This window comes from Canis aureus, chromosome 3, assembly GCF_053574225.1.
Source record: "Canis aureus isolate CA01 chromosome 3, VMU_Caureus_v.1.0, whole genome shotgun sequence".
Lineage (NCBI taxonomy): Eukaryota > Metazoa > Chordata > Mammalia > Carnivora > Canidae > Canis > Canis aureus.
Window position 1 is genome coordinate 89,141,192 of NC_135613.1, and position 18,526 is coordinate 89,159,717.

The 18,526-nt window shown below is 40.5% G+C and overlaps 1 long non-coding RNA gene across 1 annotated transcript; it reads left to right on the forward strand.

Annotated features, from left to right (window-relative positions):
* Window positions 1-11,414, forward strand: LOC144311580 (uncharacterized). The gene is made up of 4 exons (XR_013377199.1): window positions 1-195; window positions 663-786; window positions 1,874-2,366; window positions 8,608-11,414. It is a non-coding gene; the product is annotated as an uncharacterized LOC144311580 (long non-coding RNA).
* The last annotated feature ends 7,112 nt before the right edge of the window (window positions 11,415-18,526 follow it).

Here is an 18,526-nt window from a genome sequence, read left to right on the forward strand (position 1 = left end):
GCTGAGTTGAATAATGTCTGTCTTTCCAGCTCACTTAACTGGAGCCTGTCAAGAGAACAAGATGTTCTGTTGCTGTTGCCCTACTTTCAGTGATTCTGGGTTTAGAGAGTCTAGACAGAGATGTTCATGTCGCTATGGACGTCAGCTCGGCCCTCTTCGCCAAAGCTTCTGGTTATGTGCCAGAGACCTCAACAGGTACCACAGGGCACCTGGGGGAAGCCACTGGAGAGCAGCCCACACTGTAATCTCAGCAGAGGAGGCTTGCACCACTTTCACCCTCATTGGGTGTGTGTCCGTTTGTGTATGTGTAAGAGGGTGTGTTAGTGTGAGACTGTGTGTGTGTGTGTGGAGAGGGGACAGAGGAGAGGAACATGCCCTTCCTGGGTAGAAACCAGCTGCCACGGTTTGGAAGCCTGACACATCTTTGGTGTTCAGACGCCAGGTCGTAGCAGGCAAGATGAGAAGGTGAGTGTTGAGGGCCAAGCTCAACTTCAAGTATGTAAGTCATGAGCACAAGAGTCTCTTTCATCCGGCTTCTCCTTGCCAGATGGCCCTTCGGCTGCCCCTGTGATGTGAAGTGAAGAACACGATTTCTAAAGGGGTTGTCCCCTTGTTGTGTTGTGGAGGGAGTACCCTAAAGTCTCTTGGCCCTGTACATACAGGGCACTGTATTTGCAGAGCTGCACCCAGGAGAACTTGGAGGAGATGTTTTGTGGCTTCAACTCTTCTAACTCCCTAGACAATAATAGGGTGCACCAGGCAAACAAGGAGCAGTGCTGTTCTGAGGTGAGCATGGGAAGAGGGTTCTCCACAGAGAGATGGCCTCCACACAAACATGGAGAGAAACCTGGGGCCCTCCTGTAGTGTTTCCACACGAGTGCCGCACAGGCCCAAACGCAAAGAGACCTGAACAGTGTCTGAGGTGATAAGACACTGTTCCCCTAGGTTGGAATGGTGCAGAATAGATTTCATGCTTTTGAGGAGTGGGGGTGGTGTGTTTTTTTCACTGAGAGCAATGAGTGTCTGCGTTTCACTACCATTTTCCTTATTTCACCCACGCACCCCAGGTATCCTGTGTAGAACACAGATCCACTGTCTTTGCACAACATCTGCAGGCCTCACAAAAGATCACAGTAATGAGGGTGATTTAAGACAAAAGGAAGGGTGGGATGAAGCCATTTTCTATGTTTATCTCTAAGGTGTCATGTGCCAGAACACATCAGATCTTTGTAGGCCTAACGGTCATGAGCTGTGACCTTAGAGGTCCTCATAGTACTCCATCAATGGGGCCGTCTGCTACAGTGCTTCAGCCATTCAAGGCCCATGGCACTTGACATGATGCCATTCTCTTGCCATGTCTCCTGTGCTGCATGGAGCACCTAGTGTGTCCCCACAGACTGTTTAAGTTGCTTGATCTGCCATTACCTGGAAGCCCAGTTTGGGTGGAAGCCCTCTGATGCCTCCTCACCCAAGTAGCTGGCTCTGTCTTTTGTGTAGAGATCCACACAGGAAATCTTGGATGAGTTTCTCCAAGGGTTCAATTACTCCATCTCCCCCCGAGAAGCATAGGTGCATCAGGCCACCGACTACAAGCATGGCCGGTCCGGGCTGAGAACAAGTCCCATTCATGGTGAAAGTCGGGACCCACAGATGATCAGGGCAAGCCAAGAGCCCAGACTAGAAACAATTGGCTCCCCTGGGGCCTGCCGAAGAAGGTGCTCTCCCCTGATCCTTCCTCCCTAGGTCAGGAACAGACCAAGGTACATCAGCTTAGGGGAAATGCCATGCAGGCCATGCTTTGGTCTCTTCTCTGGCCCAATATGTGGGATCTTGGCAGGATTTGAGGTGTTAACCCTCTGTCTTCTGTCTGCAGTTGGATGATTACGGGTGACTCCATGGAATACTGGTCTTCCTAAAAGATATGAGTTGAGAGAAATGCGGGTGTTGCTCAGCTACTGGAATGTGTTGAAGTTGCCAATGCTCTGCCCTGCGTCCCAACCAACCAATGGTATTTTGAAGCCTAGAACCTTTTTCTGTGTGGGCCCTGAAGTCCTTTGTCCTGCAAAACTTCCCGAGGTGATGCGTGTCTCTGGGCTGAGTGCCAGTCCCTGTTCTTCCCAGTGGCCCGTGGTTTGGAAGCTGACTACAGTGCCCCTCCTTGTGTCTCTGGTGTGGAAAGGAATCATCCACCCTGACCCCGGGTGAGGCCTGGATCAGGCGGACGCTCCGGGAAGGCAGAATGGATACTTTTGTACAGTCCTGCTGCGATCCTTCCAAGAGAGTAGCCTCTCAGAATATGCAGTCGTTTTCTGTGTCTACCAGGTGTTCAGCACAGCCCAAAGGGTCCTGGGCCAGCAGCTCCACAGGTGAGTGACCACCATATACACAGCACAGGGCCCGAGGCTCGTGAAGAGGGAGAGTTTGACTTCTTTGCCCATTTGAATGCCTTTTATGTCTTTTTGTTGTCTGATTGCTGAGGCTGGGACTTCTAGTACTATATTGAGTAGCAGTGGTGAGATTGGACATCCCTGTCTTGTTCCTGATCTTAGGGGAAAGGCTCCCGGTGCTTCCCCATTGATAATATTGGCTGTGGGCTTTTCATAGATCGCTTTTAACATGTTGAGGAAAGTTCTGTCTATTCTTACACTCTGCAGAATTTTGATCAGAAATGCATGCTGTATTTTGTCAAATGCTTTCTCTGCATCTAATGAGAGGATCATATTTTCTTGTTTTTTTCTCTTCTTGATATTATCAATCACATTAATTGCTTTATGAGTGTTGAACCAGCCTTGCATCCTGTGGATAAATCCTACTTGATCATGGTGAACAATCTTCTTAAGGTATTGTTGGATTCTATTGGCTAGTATCTTGTTGAGAATTTTTGCATCCATGTTTATCAGGGATATTGGTCTATATTCTCCTTTTTGGTGGGGTCTTTGGTTTTGGAATTAAGGTGATGCTGGCCTCATAGAACGAATTTGGAAGGACTCCATCTCTTTCTATCTTTCCAAACAGCTTTAGTAGAAGAGGTATGGTTTCTTCTTTAAATGTTTGATAGAATTCCCCTGGGAAGCCATCTGGCCCTGGAGTTTTAAGTCTTGGGAGGTTTTGGATGACTGCTTCAATTTCCTCCCTGGTTATTGGCCTGTTAAGGTTTTCTATGTCTTCCTGTTCCAGTTTTGGTAGTTTGTGGCTTTCCAGGAATGCGTCCATTTCTTCTAGATTGCCTAATTTATTGGTTCATAATATGTTTTTAAAACCGTTTGTATTTCCTTGGTGTTGGTAGTGATCTCTCCTTTCTCATTCATGATTTTATTATTTGAGTCTTCTCTCTCTTCTTTTTAATAAGGCTGGCTAATGGTTTATCTTTTTTTTTAATCTTATTAATTCTATCAAAGAACCAACTCCCTGGTTTTGTTGATCTGTTCCACAGTTCTGCTCTCTATTTCATTGAATTCTGCTCAAATCTTATTAACTCTCTGATTCTGCTGGGCGTAGGATCTATTTGCTGTTTTTTTCTCTAGCTCCTTTAGGTGTAAGGTTAGCTTTTGTATTTGAGTTCTTTCCAATTTTTGGATGGATGTTTGTATTGCGATGTATTTCCCCCTCAGGACTGTATCACAAAGATTTTGAATGGTTGTATCTTCATTCTCATTAGTTTTCATGAAACTTTTTAATTCTTCCTTAATTTCCTGGTTGACCCTTTCATCTTTTAGCAGGATGGTCCTTAACCTCCATGTGTTTGAAGTCCTTCCAAACTTCTTGTTGTGATTTAGTTCTAATTTCAAGGCTTTATGGTCTGAGAATACACAGGGGACGGTCCCAATATTTTGGTATCGGTTCAGACCCGATTTGTGACCCAGTATGTGGTCTATTCTGGAGGCTGTTCCATATGCATTTGAGAAGAATGTGTATTCAGTTGAGTTTGGATGTAAAGTTCCATAGATATCTGTGAAATCCATCTGGTCCAGTGTATCATTTAAAGCTCTCGTTTCTTTGGAGATGTTGGTTTAGAAGACCTATCAAGTGTAGAAAGCGCTAGATTGAAGTCACCAAGTATAAGTATATTATTATCTAAGTATGTCTTAATTTTGGTTATTAATTGATATATTTGGCAGCTCCCACATTCTGGGCATATATATTGATGATTGTTAAGTCCTCTTGTTGGATTGATCCTTTAAGTATGAGATAGTGTCCCTCTTTTCTCTCACTACAGTCATCGGGTAAATTTTAGTTTATCTGATATTAGGATGGCTACCCCTGCTTTCTTTGGAGGACCATTTGAATGGTAAATGGTTCTCCAACCTTTTTTTTTTTTTTTCAGGCTGTAGGTGTCCTCTCTAAAATGAGTCTCTTGTAGACAGCAAATAGATGGGTCCTGCTTTCTTATCCAGTCTGACACCCTGCGCCTTTTGATGGGGTCATTAAGCCCATTCACATTCAGAGTTACTATTGAAAGATATGAGTTTAGGGTCATCGTGATACCAATTCAGTCCCTGTTTATGTGGATTGTTCCACTGGACTTCTTCTTAAAGGGGAATTTTAAGAGTCCCCCTTAAAATTTCTTGCAGAGCTGGTTTGGAGGTCACATATTCTTTCAGTTCCTGCCTGTCTTGGAAGCTCTTTATCTCTCCTTCCATTCTGAATGAGAGCCTTGCTGGATAAAGTATTCTTGGCTGCATGTTCTTCTCATTTAGGACCCTGAATATATCCTGCCAGCCCTTTCTGGCCTGCCAGGTCTCTGTGGAGAGGTCTGCTGTTAATCTAATATTTCTCCCTATAAAATTTAGAGATTTCTTGTCTCTTGCTGCTTTAATGACCTCTTTATCTTTGGAATTTGCAAGCTTACCTATTAAATGCAGAGGATTTGAGCGGTTTTTATTGATTTTAGGGGAGGGGGAATCTCTCTATTTCCTGGATATGAATGCCTGTTTCCCTTCCCATGTTAGGAAAGTTTTCAGCTATGATTTGTTCAAATACATATTCTGGCCCTCTGTCTCTTTCGGCGCCCTCAGGAACCCCAATTAAACGTAGATTTTTCTTCCTCAGGCTGTCATTTATTTCCCTTAATCTATCCTCATGATTTTTTAATTGTCTCTCTTTTCCTCTGTTTCTCTCTTTGCCATCAACTTGTCTTCTACGTCACTCACTCGTTCTTCCACCTCGTTAACCCTCGCGGTTAGCACTTCTAGTTTGGATTGCATCTCATTCAATTGATTTTTAATTTCTGCCTGATTAGATCTAAATTCTGCTGTCATGAAGTCTCTTGAGTCCTTTATGCTTTCTTCTAGAGCCAGCAGTAACTTTATAATAGTGCTTCTGAATTGGCTTTCTGACATTGAATTGTAATCCAAATTTTGTTACTCTGTGGGAGTGATGACTGTTTCTGGTTCTTTCTTTTGAGGTGAAGTTTTCCTTCTAGTCATTTTGCTCACTGCAGAGTGGTGAAAAACAAGTTGTATTGGGAAAAGCAGAAAAAGAAGAGAAAGAAGAAAAGAAAAAGAAAAAAGAGAAGGAAAGAAAAAGGGGGAAGCAAACAGAAAACAAAAAACAAGGGGGAGTGACCTCTGATTTTGTATACTGTAAATCCCTCGACTTCCCCTTGAACTTTCTAGTGCCGCTTGGTCAATAACTTGCTTTTCCCTTGACCTTCTAGCTGATCTTCTGGGGGAGGAGCCTGCTCTGCTGATTCTCAGGTGTTAGCACTTTGGGGAGCTGGTTAGCCTCCTGCCTTGTGCAGGGCTCAGTGAAAGTTGTTTAACCTGTTTATCCGGTGAGGCCACTGTGAAGCTCAGTGGGAGTTGTTTATCCTGTGAGGCCCCAGGAGGTAAAACAACAGTAGCAGCGACCAGCTCTCCTGCCCTGGAGTCACCTCCTGCAGGAACTATGGAGCTCTCAGTCCACAGGGGCCTAGGTGCTCCGGGGGCGGGCCGCTGATCTGTTCAGCTCGGGGCAGAAGCATCCTTGCTGTCCTGTGCCCTCCCGGCCTCTGCCTGTCCTGGAGGGGTTCGCTGGATCTTGGGCTGTGTCCCCAGTGCCCTGTGCTCCCGGGCCTGTGCTGTTGGAATCGCGGTCCCAGCTGCACAGCTCCCTCTGCCCAGAGCCTCTGCCCGAGCTGCCCCCGAGCTGCCCCCGGGTCCAGCCGTGCAGGCGCTGCAGCCCTTCAGGGAGCTCGGCGCACTCTCCCCGGGGCGCAGGTGTCTGTTACTGTCCCAGGGAGCCTGAGGGCATCCCCACCCTCCTGGCATCCTGCTCCAACTCCCTGCGAGCACCTTTCCATCCAAGAGGATTGTTGAAGCTCCTGCTTCTCCGGGCCGGGGCTTTCCTGTACTAGGTGCACTGGCTGAGGCCTTAGCCTGGCTCCTCGCAGGGCCCCTCCCCTTTGGATGCCTTTTGTTTCTTTATTTCTTTTTTCCCGTCTTCCTACCTTGATAGAAGCGTGAACTCTTCTCACTGTAGCATTCCAGCTGTTCTCTCTTTAAATCTCAGGCTGAATTCGTAGGTTCTCAGGATGATTTGAAGGTTATCTAGGTAATTTGGTGGGGACAGGTGACTTGGGGACCCTACTCTTCTGCCATCTTTCCCCACCTCTATAATGTCTTCCTGACCTTTCTTTTGGGACAAATTCCTCCATTGTGTCAACTTGGCTAAGTTTTTATCTTTTGTATGTTATTAAGGGTTGTTCTGTTTCTTGCACCTCGGAGTAGTAGTAAATTTTTAAAAAGTCATACAGTGTCCAGGGCCTGGAACATAAGAAAGTGTTTTTGGTGTATGCTGTGTGAATTCTGCTGTTGGGTTTTGACAGCTCTTTCCCACACATCCATCCTCTGTAGAGTTCCTCCTTCGTGGCAGTGTGGAGTTTTGGGGCCTTTATTGAGGTGTGGTTTGATTTGTTTGTTAACAAATGCCTGGAATAAAAGGAAAGAAATAAAAAGAAAAAAAGGAAGTGGGTGGGAGAAGCCTACTCCAAAAAGAAAGGAAAGGGAACCAACACAACACAAAAACAATAAAAAAAACTATAGTCTGATTTCAAAGAAAAAGAAAAAAAAAGATTTCTTAGTCAAAAAATAAAAATAATAAAAGAGAAGAGAGAAAAGGAAATGTAAAAACAAACAAACAGAAAACTGTAAGCCCAATTCCAAAGGAAAAAGAATAAAAAGAGTAAGACAAATGAAAAAAAAAATGCCACCAGGTGCTATTTCTTCCAGAACTGAAGGGGATACTATGGGGCACTGTATTCTCAGTAAACTTGTTTCAGGTAGAGTTCTGTCTGTGTGCTCTTCTGGGGGAAAGGATAGCTGAGTTGGTTATGAGTCACCTGTCCCAGTAAAGAAAAACAGTTGCTTAGCACCAGGGTGCAGGATTTGATGTCAATGGCTTCCACCCCTATTGGGGGCCACTGTGTCGCCCTCTGATGTCCAGCAGTGTTTTCAGCCTGGGTAAAGTGGTGACACCCCCTCTGTTCAGGAAGCCCTCACTGAAGCCAGGGCCATCAGGGAGCCAGTGCCAGGTATCTTGCATTTATGTCTGGTGAGGCTGGGATTCAAAGCTCCAATTCATAAAGGAGCCACCACCACTTGGATGTGCTTCCTCCTCTGCATTAGAGGCTCCATGCACTCTGACTATGTTCTTTGTCACAGAAAACCAGTCTTCTGTCCTTGAAGTGGGCACGTCCTATGCTGTGGCACCTCAAATAGCAGTAACCAGGTTATCCCCTCTCTGCACAGGACTCTGTCCCTTGCAGATTAAAGGGACAGATGCCTACAGTGTCTTTTGTCCTTGGAGACAGTATATATCCTCTTCCCTATGTAATCCAGAAAAGGGAACAATCTCTCCCAGTGTGACCCTTGAGAACCCTACACCACTTTGTGCCTGCTCCCCATCCAAAATCTTCACCTTCTCACCAGGAGCACTCACTACAGCTCCATTCTGGGGAAAGTATCACACTTCCCAAAGGTCAGAGTTTGAGCTATGATCACTGTAAAAAACCTGTGCCACTCAGCTCCCCAACTCCCCAGTCTGTGGTACAATGGTTTTCTTTTTTTGTGAACCCTACATCTCCTCTCTCAACCTCTCTTTCTCTTAACTTTCCCTATGCAAAGGGTTCCCTCCCCTGTGCAGCAAGGCAGCTCTCTCTCCTAACTCACTTCCACACACCTCCACCTGCCACATTGTCTCCCTCCAACCATGGAAATCCTTCTTCCAATACTCAGATCCATTTCCTGGGTATTTCAAGTGATCCATACAGCTGTGTTCCAGGGATGAGGAAAGCCCAGGTCCCCCTCCTTCTCTGCCATCCTAGCTCCAACCCACCCCAGGTGTTTTTCAAACTGCTGCTTCTCTGCAGGGCTGATTGTTGTGCTTTTTTTAAGGACAGGGGTTCAGCTATCTATTGCCCTCCAGGTCCACCAATGAGCCACTGATTTTTAAAATTCCAGGCTTTGAGTCCCTCTGTTTGTAAGAAATCATGAAATTCAGCCTCTCTGGTTTTCTGACATCTTTTTTTTAAATTAAAAAAAATCCTAGAGAAAGCTTTTGTTTTGTTTTGTTTTTCTTGCACTCATTTTCTTTTTTTTTTTTAAGATTTTATTTATTTATTCATGATAGCCACACAGAGAGAGACAGAGAGGCAGAGACACAGGCAGAGGGAGAAGCAGGCTCCATGCAGGGAGCCCGACGTGGGATTCGATCCCGGGTCTCCAGGATCGCGCCCCGGGCCAAAGGCAGGCGCCAAACCGCTGTGCCACCCAGGGATCCCTGCACTCATTTTCAATCAAGGAGGCAAGTGTCCACATTTATCTTTCTTTTGTGAAGATTTATATTTCTTATTCGAGTTTTGAGAGAGATGGTTTTTCCTGGTTCAGGCTCAATATATCTACAAGCAACACAAATTATCCACTGTGTATGAACACTGAACTGCTTTGTTACTTAATTGTATAAAGTCCAGAAAAATCCAAAACATGGGCCGACACTTCCACTTACCTATGATGATCTGTTTCGGAATTTGTTCACTCTTTTTACCTTTGTAGACATTGTAGATTTTACTTACTTTTCCACCAGTTCAACCACTCATCCTTTCATTTTCTTTTAAAATTTGTTTCAGAACTTTTAGAATTCTTTTACCAGGAAGATCTTTGAAGGATCTGAGTGCCATCTATTAGGAAATGAAGGCTCTTCTTTATGTTCTCAAGGCTTGATTTTTATTACTGTTTTTTTTGTTTTGTTTTTTTGTTTTGTTTTGTTTTGTTTTGTTTACTATAACTGTATATATTGCCATTTATTTTACTGGACAATATATTAAATTTCTGTGGATACTGTAACAAATTATGACAAAATAAATGGCCAAAACAAATGAAAACTAATTCTTTCACAATTTTGGAATCCTAAAATCTGAAATCAGTTTCACTGGGCCAAAATCAAAGTGCTGGCAGAGCTAGGCCTCCTCCAGAGGCACTAGGGGAGGCTCCATTCCTTACCTCGACCTACTTCTGGAGGCTGCTGGCTTTCTTTGATTTGTGGTCTCATTACCCAATCTCTGCCTCTCTGTTTACATTGACTTCTCTTCTGTCTGTGTGAAATATCTATCTCTCTTTTAATAAGGAAACTTGTAGTTATTTTTAAATGCTACATGGATAATCTAAGATAATCTCTTCATTTTAAGATCTTTAACGTTTTTTATTTAAAGATTTTATTTATTTATTCATGAGAGACAGAGAGAGAGAGAGAGAGAGAGGCAGAGACACAGGCAGAGAGAGAAGCAGGCTTCATGCAGGAAGCCCGATGTGAGACTTGATCCCAGAACCCTGAGATTATGCCCTGAGCCAAAGGCAGACGCTCAACCACTGAGCCACCTAGGTATCCAAAATCTTTAACTTAATCATAGCCAACAAACTTGTTTTTGGAAATTGGGTAACATTTGCAGGTACCAGGGATTAGATCTCATTATTTTAGAGGACATCTATCAGTCTACCACTTTCAGCTACGTTATCATCACTATCTCCTTACCAGGGGGCAGATTTATTATTATCATTATTCTAGTTACTTATATTTCTGGGTATACTAAGATGGAGTTAATTAATTTGGTGGCTAATATCATGGACAGATGTAAAGTTTAAAGTTCTTATGATCATTTTTTTCAGAAGTCAGTTGTTTAAAAATAATATATCCTGATTCATAGCATCAAATTTATTTTATGTGATAAATCAAGTTTGTTTCTTTACTTTTATATTCTATATTGTGATAGTTATATTGACAAATTATACTATGTATTGACTACCACTAAGTGTATCACAGTACAAATATCATCTCATTAAAGCTAAAATAACCCCATAATAGAAAATTTCTCTTATCTACCTATAGCCAAGTAGGAAATAAGTGCTGGAATGATCAATTAACTTGACTATTACAGTATAGCTAAGTGGTTTGGAGCTGGGATTGAAAATGAAGATTTTCAGAGAATCTATTCATGGCAGTCATATTGATTCATATTCTCTTGTAAACTAAAAGCAAAAATGAATTAATGGGACTTCATCAAGTTAAGAAGCTTCTGCACAGCAAAAGAAACAGTCAACAAAACTAAAAGACAACCTACAGAATGGGAGAAGATACTTGCAAATGACCTATCAGATAAAGGGCTAGTATCCAAGATCTGTAAAGAACTTATTCAACTCAACAGCAAAGAAACAAACAACCCAATCATGAAATGGGCAAAAGACATGAAGAGAAATCTCACAGAGGAAGACATAGACATGGCCAACAAGCACATGAGAAAATGCTCCACATCACCTGCCATCAGGGAAATACAAATCAAAACCACAATGAGATCCCACCTCACACCAGTGAGAATGGGGAAAAATAACAAGACAGGAAGCAACAAATGTTGGAGAGGATGCGGAGAAAGAGGAACCCTCTTACACTGTTGGTGAGAATGTGAACTGGCGCAGCCGCTCTGAAAAACTGTGTGGAGGTTCCTCAAAGAGTAAAAAATAGATTTGACCTATGACCCAGCAATTGCACTGCTGGGGATTTACTCCAAAGATACAGATGCAATGAAACACCGGCACACCTGCACCCTGATGTTTATAGCAGCAATGTCCACAATAGCCAAACTGTGGAAGGAGCCTCGGTGTCCATCGAAAGATGAATGCATAAAGAAAATGTGGTTTATGTATACAATGGAATATCCTCAGCCATCAGAAATGACAAATACCCACCATTTGTTTCAACGTGGATGCAACTGGAGGGTATTATGCTGAGTGAAATAAGTCAATCAGAGGAGGACAAACATTATATGGTCTCATTAATTTGAGGAATATAAAACATAGTGAAAGGGAATAAAAGGGAAAGGAGAAAAAAATAGTGGGAGATATCAGAAAGGGAGACAGAACATGAAAGACTCCTAACTCTGGGAAAAGAACTAGGGGTGGTGGAAGGGGAGGTGGGGGGGGGTGGGGGTGAGTGGGTGGCAGGCACTGAGGTGGGCACTTGACAGGATGAGCACTGGGTGTTATTCTGTATGTTGGCAAATTGAACACCAATAAAAAATAAATTTATTTTAAAAAAAAAGATACGACAAATACCCACCATTTGCTTCGACGTGGATGGAACTGGAGGGTATTGTGCTGAGTGAAGTAAGTCAGTCAGAGAAGGACAAACATTATATGGTCTCATTAATTTGGGGAATATAAAAAATAAAAAATAGTGAAAGGGAATAAAGGGGAAAGGAGAACAATGAGTAGGGAAATATCAGAAAGGGAGACAGAACATGAGAGACTCCTAACTCTGGGAAACGAAGAAGGGTTGATGGAAGGGGAGGTGGGCGGGGGGAGGGGGTGACTGAGTGATGGGCACTAAGGGGGGCACTTGGCGGGATGATCACTGGGTGTTATGCTATATGTTGGCAAATCAAATTCCAATAAAAAAAGAAAACAATGTATGTTGGTAAAATGAACACCAATAAAAAATAAATTTATTTAAAAAGTAAATAAATAAAAAGAAAACTAACAGCTATTTGTGGCTTTTATTTATTACAGTTTCACAAATTCTAAATAGATTATGTGAAATTTGACAAATGTATCACTATGGAAAAAGTCAGGAAGTTGTCACAAGATTAGAGGGAACTCCTTTCTAGGTGTATCTGTAGCTCATGAATTATAGAAAAAGAAGATAAAACCAAAACCAAAACCAAACCAAAACAAAGCAAAACAAAAACCACACCAAACCAAATTAATATGTTAAGGACATAGTTTATTTCTTTTAATAAAAGAAATCAATATTGGAGTTTATCTGCAAATTTTATCTATATTTGCTAGATTATTGAGATAGAATTTAACTACAAAAAAAGATCACCTTTTGGGGGGGATATATTTTGATGAACTCTGAAAAATATATAGTCATGCAACCACCACTGCAATCAAGATATAAAATATATCCATTGTAAAATGTTTTCTCATGACACTTTTATGGTAATTCACTTCTATTAGCCTCTAAAACTTTGATTAGATTTCTACCCTTATAGTTCAGTGTTTCTCTGAATTATAGAAATAGAATCATAGAGTATATAGATATTGCATTTGGCTTCTTTCACTTAGCACAATATTTCTAAGATTCAATCATTTTTAAAAATTGTTTTATTTATTCATGAGAGACAAAGACAGAGAGAAAGAGAGAGGGAGAGGGAGAGAGAGAGGCAGAGACACAGGCAGAGGGAGAAGCAGGCCCAATGCAAGGGGCCCGATGTGGGACTCGATCCCAGGACTCCAGGATCATGCCCCGGATTGAAGGCAGGGGCTAAATTGCTGAGCCACCCATGGATCCCCTCAATCATTTTTTTTATATCTAATTCATTGCATTATATACATATGCCGTAATTTGTTAAACTATTTACAAGATGTTGGATATTGGATCATTTCTAGTTTGGGGTATTAACATAAAATGTATTTTACAGGTAAAATCAGTTTACTTGAAGGATCAAAATAATTTCATCAGACATCCATCTGAAGCCTCAACTTATTAATCTGATAAAATATTATGCTTGTTACTTGTAAATATAACTCACTAGTAGGTGTCAGAGTGTAAGATGGTTTACATTAATGTCTGAAATTGCATCTTTGCTAATTGGAAGCAAGGTAGTGTCTTGGGCTTGTATAAACCAGTTTGGGATTTTTCAGTGTTGCCCCAAGACAGTGAACTGATGATGGTCCTGTTAAATAGTTCATCAATTATTCTAAGTCACTTGTGATACTCCTCTGGGATACTTTTACTTCAGCTTTTATTTAAAGTGGATTACAGTGGTGTCTTTTATTGCCAGTCATTAGTACTTTTGGACCTTTGATCCCCAAAGATTAGGTTTTCTTTTCCTTTGTTTTATTTCAGTAGAACCTCTGGGTCTGTAGTAAGTAGAATGTGATAAAACTGCAGCATTTCATAAGTGTACAGGGACCAATATGGAATTTCTCTTGGAACAGCTGCTTATCTTTCATCAGATGATGTCCCGAGTCTTTTTCAGTTGCCGTATTTCATTTTATTTTAAAGTATAACTACTCATTTTGAGGTTTTGAATGACAGCAATTATAAAAACAAGCTTTCACAAAATGCAACTTATCTGGAATAGAAGATGGATGTCCATTAAAATTATTAATACTTGAGTTCTGAACTTCAAAGTGAGTATGGATTTGAGGGAATTTGGAAATTCTTTACATAAGGACTGTATATACATGGTCCTTCCCACAAAAATCATTCATAGTATCCAGCTCAGAAAATAAAATATGATGATAAAAGACTAAAATCATAATTAATTATGTCAACATACATCTCTGCCATGCACACTTAAGGGAACACTAGATCCAATAGGTTCAAGGAGGTAAGGCAACTATAATTTTAACTTGACTTCAAAATCAGAAGTTATATCAAAGGCACAAGTCCAATTCAGGGAGTTGAATTTGAGTTCTCAATTTTTAACGTTTATAATGTTTTTAATGGTACAGTCATTTGTTGGCTGTATATTAACAGATAGTGTAAACTGTTTTATTCATATACAGTTGCATCTAAATTTCATTTTTCTCTGATTCTCTGTATGAATTAAGTATTGCCCTTGGTTAAGTGATATGGAAAAAATGCTGAGCAACTGTTCTCTCAAATGGAATAACATAGCTCTAGAACAGTCTGATAGATCCACGCAGTAACCAAAATTGTATGAGTAACTCCTAGAGCATACTTTTTCTTTTTCTTTTCTTTTCTTTATTTTATCTTTTAAATAAATTTATTTTTTATTGGTGTTCAATTTACCAACATACGGAATAACACCCAGTGCTCATCCGTCAAGTGCCCCCCTCAGTGCCCATCACCCATTCACCCCCACCCCCCTGCCCTCCTCCCCTTCCACCACCCCTAGTTCGTTTCCCAGAGTTAGGAGTCTTTATGTTGTGTCTCCCTCTCTGATATTTCCCACACATTTCTTCTCCCTTCCCTTATATTCCCTTTCACTATTATTTATATTCCCCAAATGAATGAGAACATATAATGTTTGTCCTTCTCTGATTGACTTACTTCACTCAGCATAATACCCTCCAGTTCCAACCACGTCAAAGCAAATGGTGGGTATTTGTCATTTCTAATGGCTGAGTAATATTCCATTGTATACATAAACCACATCTTCTTTATCCGTTCATCTTTCGATGGACACCGAGACTCCTTCCACAGTTTGGCTATTGTGGACATTGCTGCTAGAAACATCGGGGTGCAGGTGTCCTGGCGTTTCATTGCATCTGAATCTTTGGGGTAAATCCCCAACAGTGCAATTGCTGGGTGGTAGGGCAGGTCTATTTTTAACTCTTTGAGGAACCTCCACACAGTTTTCCAGAGTGGCTGCACAGTTCACATTCCCACCAATAGTGTAAGAGGGTTCCTTTTTCTCCGCATCCTCTCCAACATTGTGGAGAGGATGTTAATTTTCCCCATTCTCACTGGTGTTAGGTGGTATCTCACCGTGGTTTTCATTTGTATTTCCCTGATGGCAAGTGATGCAGAGCATTTTCTCATGTGCATGTTGGCCATGTCTATGTCTTTCTCTGTGAGATTTCTCTTCATGTCTTTTGCCCATTTCAAGTCAGAAATAGAGCAAAGTTGGGAGTTTTAAGAAGAACATAAATATACATTTTTATAGAAAAAAGTTTGTGACCACTCAGCTGAAGACTGTGTCTTCAATTGCCATTAATAAAATTTAAGCTATTCCCTAAAATCTGTTTCAGATAACCACAGTAAGCATGGAGCATCTTAGTTTTGTTCTTCTCCCAACAAAAAAATTAAGAAATAGATAGTAATATTAATAAGACAAAAGCAAAGAATAAAAATAACAGAGTGCTTTAATAATTTATTTCCTTTAAAAGTTTGCAGGTAATGCATATAATGAAATAGACTGGAATGTTTCACATAAAATGGAATACTATAACATGGAAATAAATAGAATTTTTACACTTAGAAAGGACAGACAGGAATATAATGTTTGGGAGGAAACATTTTACTATTCAGATTCTTTTTGCTGGTTTAAGAATTAAATTGACATGAGACATTAACAGGAAAATATCAAATTAATAGCATATATATAGGAAGGGAGCTTTGTAAGATTATGAGAATTATGGGCAGTCAGGCATTTGAGGCTACCATTTTGAGCTACAAAAGATGTAAGGGTCTGGGACCTTCAAAGACAAGGAAGAGATTTCAAAGGAAAATGAAAAAGAGTAAGTGTTTGGGAAACAAATTTTTGCTGGGCCACACAGAAAGAATGAACATAAAGAAGAATTTTAAGAACCAGACTTTGCTAAGGTCCTCCCTCTCGACCACATTTTAGATCTTGCCAATTCATATTAGCATACAAACAACCATAATTATTTGTGGTAATATCTCCCTTTTTGAAGCAAGTCTTTTATCTAAATTATTTTAGACATTTGAGGAGGTAAAAAGGAAAACATTCTGAGACCTCCATTTCTTTTTTTTTTTTTTTTTTTTTTAAAGATTTTATTTATTTATGATAGTCACAGAGAGAGAGAGAGAGGCAGAGACACAGGCAGAGGGAGAAGCAGGCTCCATGCACCGGGAGCCTGACGTGGGATTCGATCCTGCGTCTCCAGGATCGCGCCCTGGGCCAAAGGCAGGCGCCAAACCGCTGCGCCACCCAGGGATCCCCTGAGACCTCCATTTCTTAAAAATAATCAGCTTAAATTAATTGTCAGGTCAAAGAGACACATTTTGGGGTGGCAGATTTTACTTTCCTACAATAATTTCTGAAGTAATTAATAGTTTTACAAAAATATTGGGGAATATTAAAAAGCAGTGACCCAAATTATGTAAATACATTAGGAATACACCTCAAAAAAGTTACTTGAAAAAATACAGAATATTTTTATTAAAATATGTTGTTTGTTTTTGTCATGTTTTCCTTTGTTGTATTTATTATATTTCCTAAAAGACAACCAACCACTTGAAAGCCATAGCATAACCAGTCAAGAAAGTTGATAATAATTGAGTATTCTTAGTAGAGAAAAAGATCCGCTTTATCTAATTAATGGAAGTCAATCCTGCTTAGTCATTGACTATCATAGGAATTATATATAACTCTAAATCCTGGTTTTGAAAATCACTCGGATACAATTTCTAAAACACAGAACAACTTTGTGTCTTTTGTTCAGGTGGAATAAAAATGATGGGAAACTACATTAAAATGATTCATATTCTTTTATTTAAATTATGCATGTAGAGTTGACATGACTCAGGAAGAATGGGTAAAAATGCATATTAGCCAAAGAAAATATTCAAGTTCAAGAGAAAACATTGTGAGAAATATTACAATAAAGAGAACAAATGGATAGGAAAGAATTTAGAATTATCTTTAGCATGTAATTATGTATCGTTGTAAATTTCAGATGGAAAAATAATTTACAAATAGATAAATTAGAGAATATATGTCCTTTTCCACTTTAGGTAAATATATAAATATTTAGGTTAATATATATTTAGTTAAAATATGTAATTAGTATGTATATTCATTTAGGGATTCTTTAGATTTTATTTTATTCACGAGAGACACACACACAGAGAGAGAGAGGGGCAGAGACACAGGCAGAGGGAGAAGCAGGCTCCATGCAGGGAGCCCAATGTGAGACTTCATCCTGGGACCCCAGGATCACACTCTGGGCTGAAGGCAGCGCTAAACCACTGAGGGACCCAGGCTGCACCTATTCATTTAGTTTATATGTATTTAGGTTAATTTCTATATATTCAATTTATAAACATTTAGGCCTATTTATATATATTTAGGTTTTATATAGTTATATATATATGTTAATGTGTGTATATATAGGTTAATTTACATTACGCTGCAGTATATTATATTCATGTATATGTTTGACTTTGTCCTCTTTCTTACGTATATTTGATAAGGCTTATAAAAGAGAGATGAGAAACCATTCAACAGAAATAGAGTTTATTCTCATAAGACTGACAGATGACCCACAATTGCAAGTTCTGATTTTTGTGTTTTTATTTCTTTTTTTTTTTTTTTGACTACCTGGATGGCATTTTATTTTATTTTATTTTATTTTATTTTATTTTATTTTATTTTATTTAAAATAAAATAATTTTTTATTGGTGTTCAATTTACCAACATACGGAGTAACACCCAATGCTCATCCGATCAACTGTCCCCCTCAGTGCCCGTCACCCACTCACCCCCACCCCCTGCCCTCCTCCCCTTCCACCACCCCTAGTTCGTGTCCCAGAGTTAGGAGTCTTTATGTTCTGTCTCCCTTTCTGATATTTCCCACACATTTATTCTCCCTTCCCATATATTCCTTTTCACTATTATTTATATTCCCCAAATGAATGAGAACATGCACTGTTTGTCCTTCTCCGATTGACTTACTTCAGTCAGCATAATACCCTCCAGTTCCATCCACGTTGAAGCAAATGGTGGGTATTTGTCGTTTCTAATGGCTGAGGAATATTTCATTGTATACATAGACCACATCTTCTTTATCCATTCATCTTTCGATGGACACCGAGGCTCCTTCCACAGTTTGGCTATCGTGGCCATTGCTGCTAGAAACATTGGGGTGCAGGTGTCCTGCGTTTCATTGCATCTGAATCTTTGGGGTAAATCCCCAACAGTGCAATTGCTGGGTGGTAGGGCAGGTCTATTTTTAACTCTTTGAGGAACCTCCACACAGTTTTCCAGAGTGGCTGCACCAGTTCACATTCCCACCAGCAGTGTAAGAGGGTTCCCTTTTCTCAGCATCCTCTCCAACATTTGTGGTTTCCTGCCTTGTTAATTTTCACCATTCTCACTGGTGTGAGGTGGGATCTCACCATGGTTTTCATTTGTATTTCCCTGATGGCAAGTGATGCAGAGCATTTCTCATGTGCATGTTGGCCATGTCTATGTCTTCCTCTGTGAGATTTCTCTTCATGTCTTTGCCCCTTTCATGGTTGGATTGATTGTTTCTTTGGTGTTGAGTTTAATAAGTTCTTTACA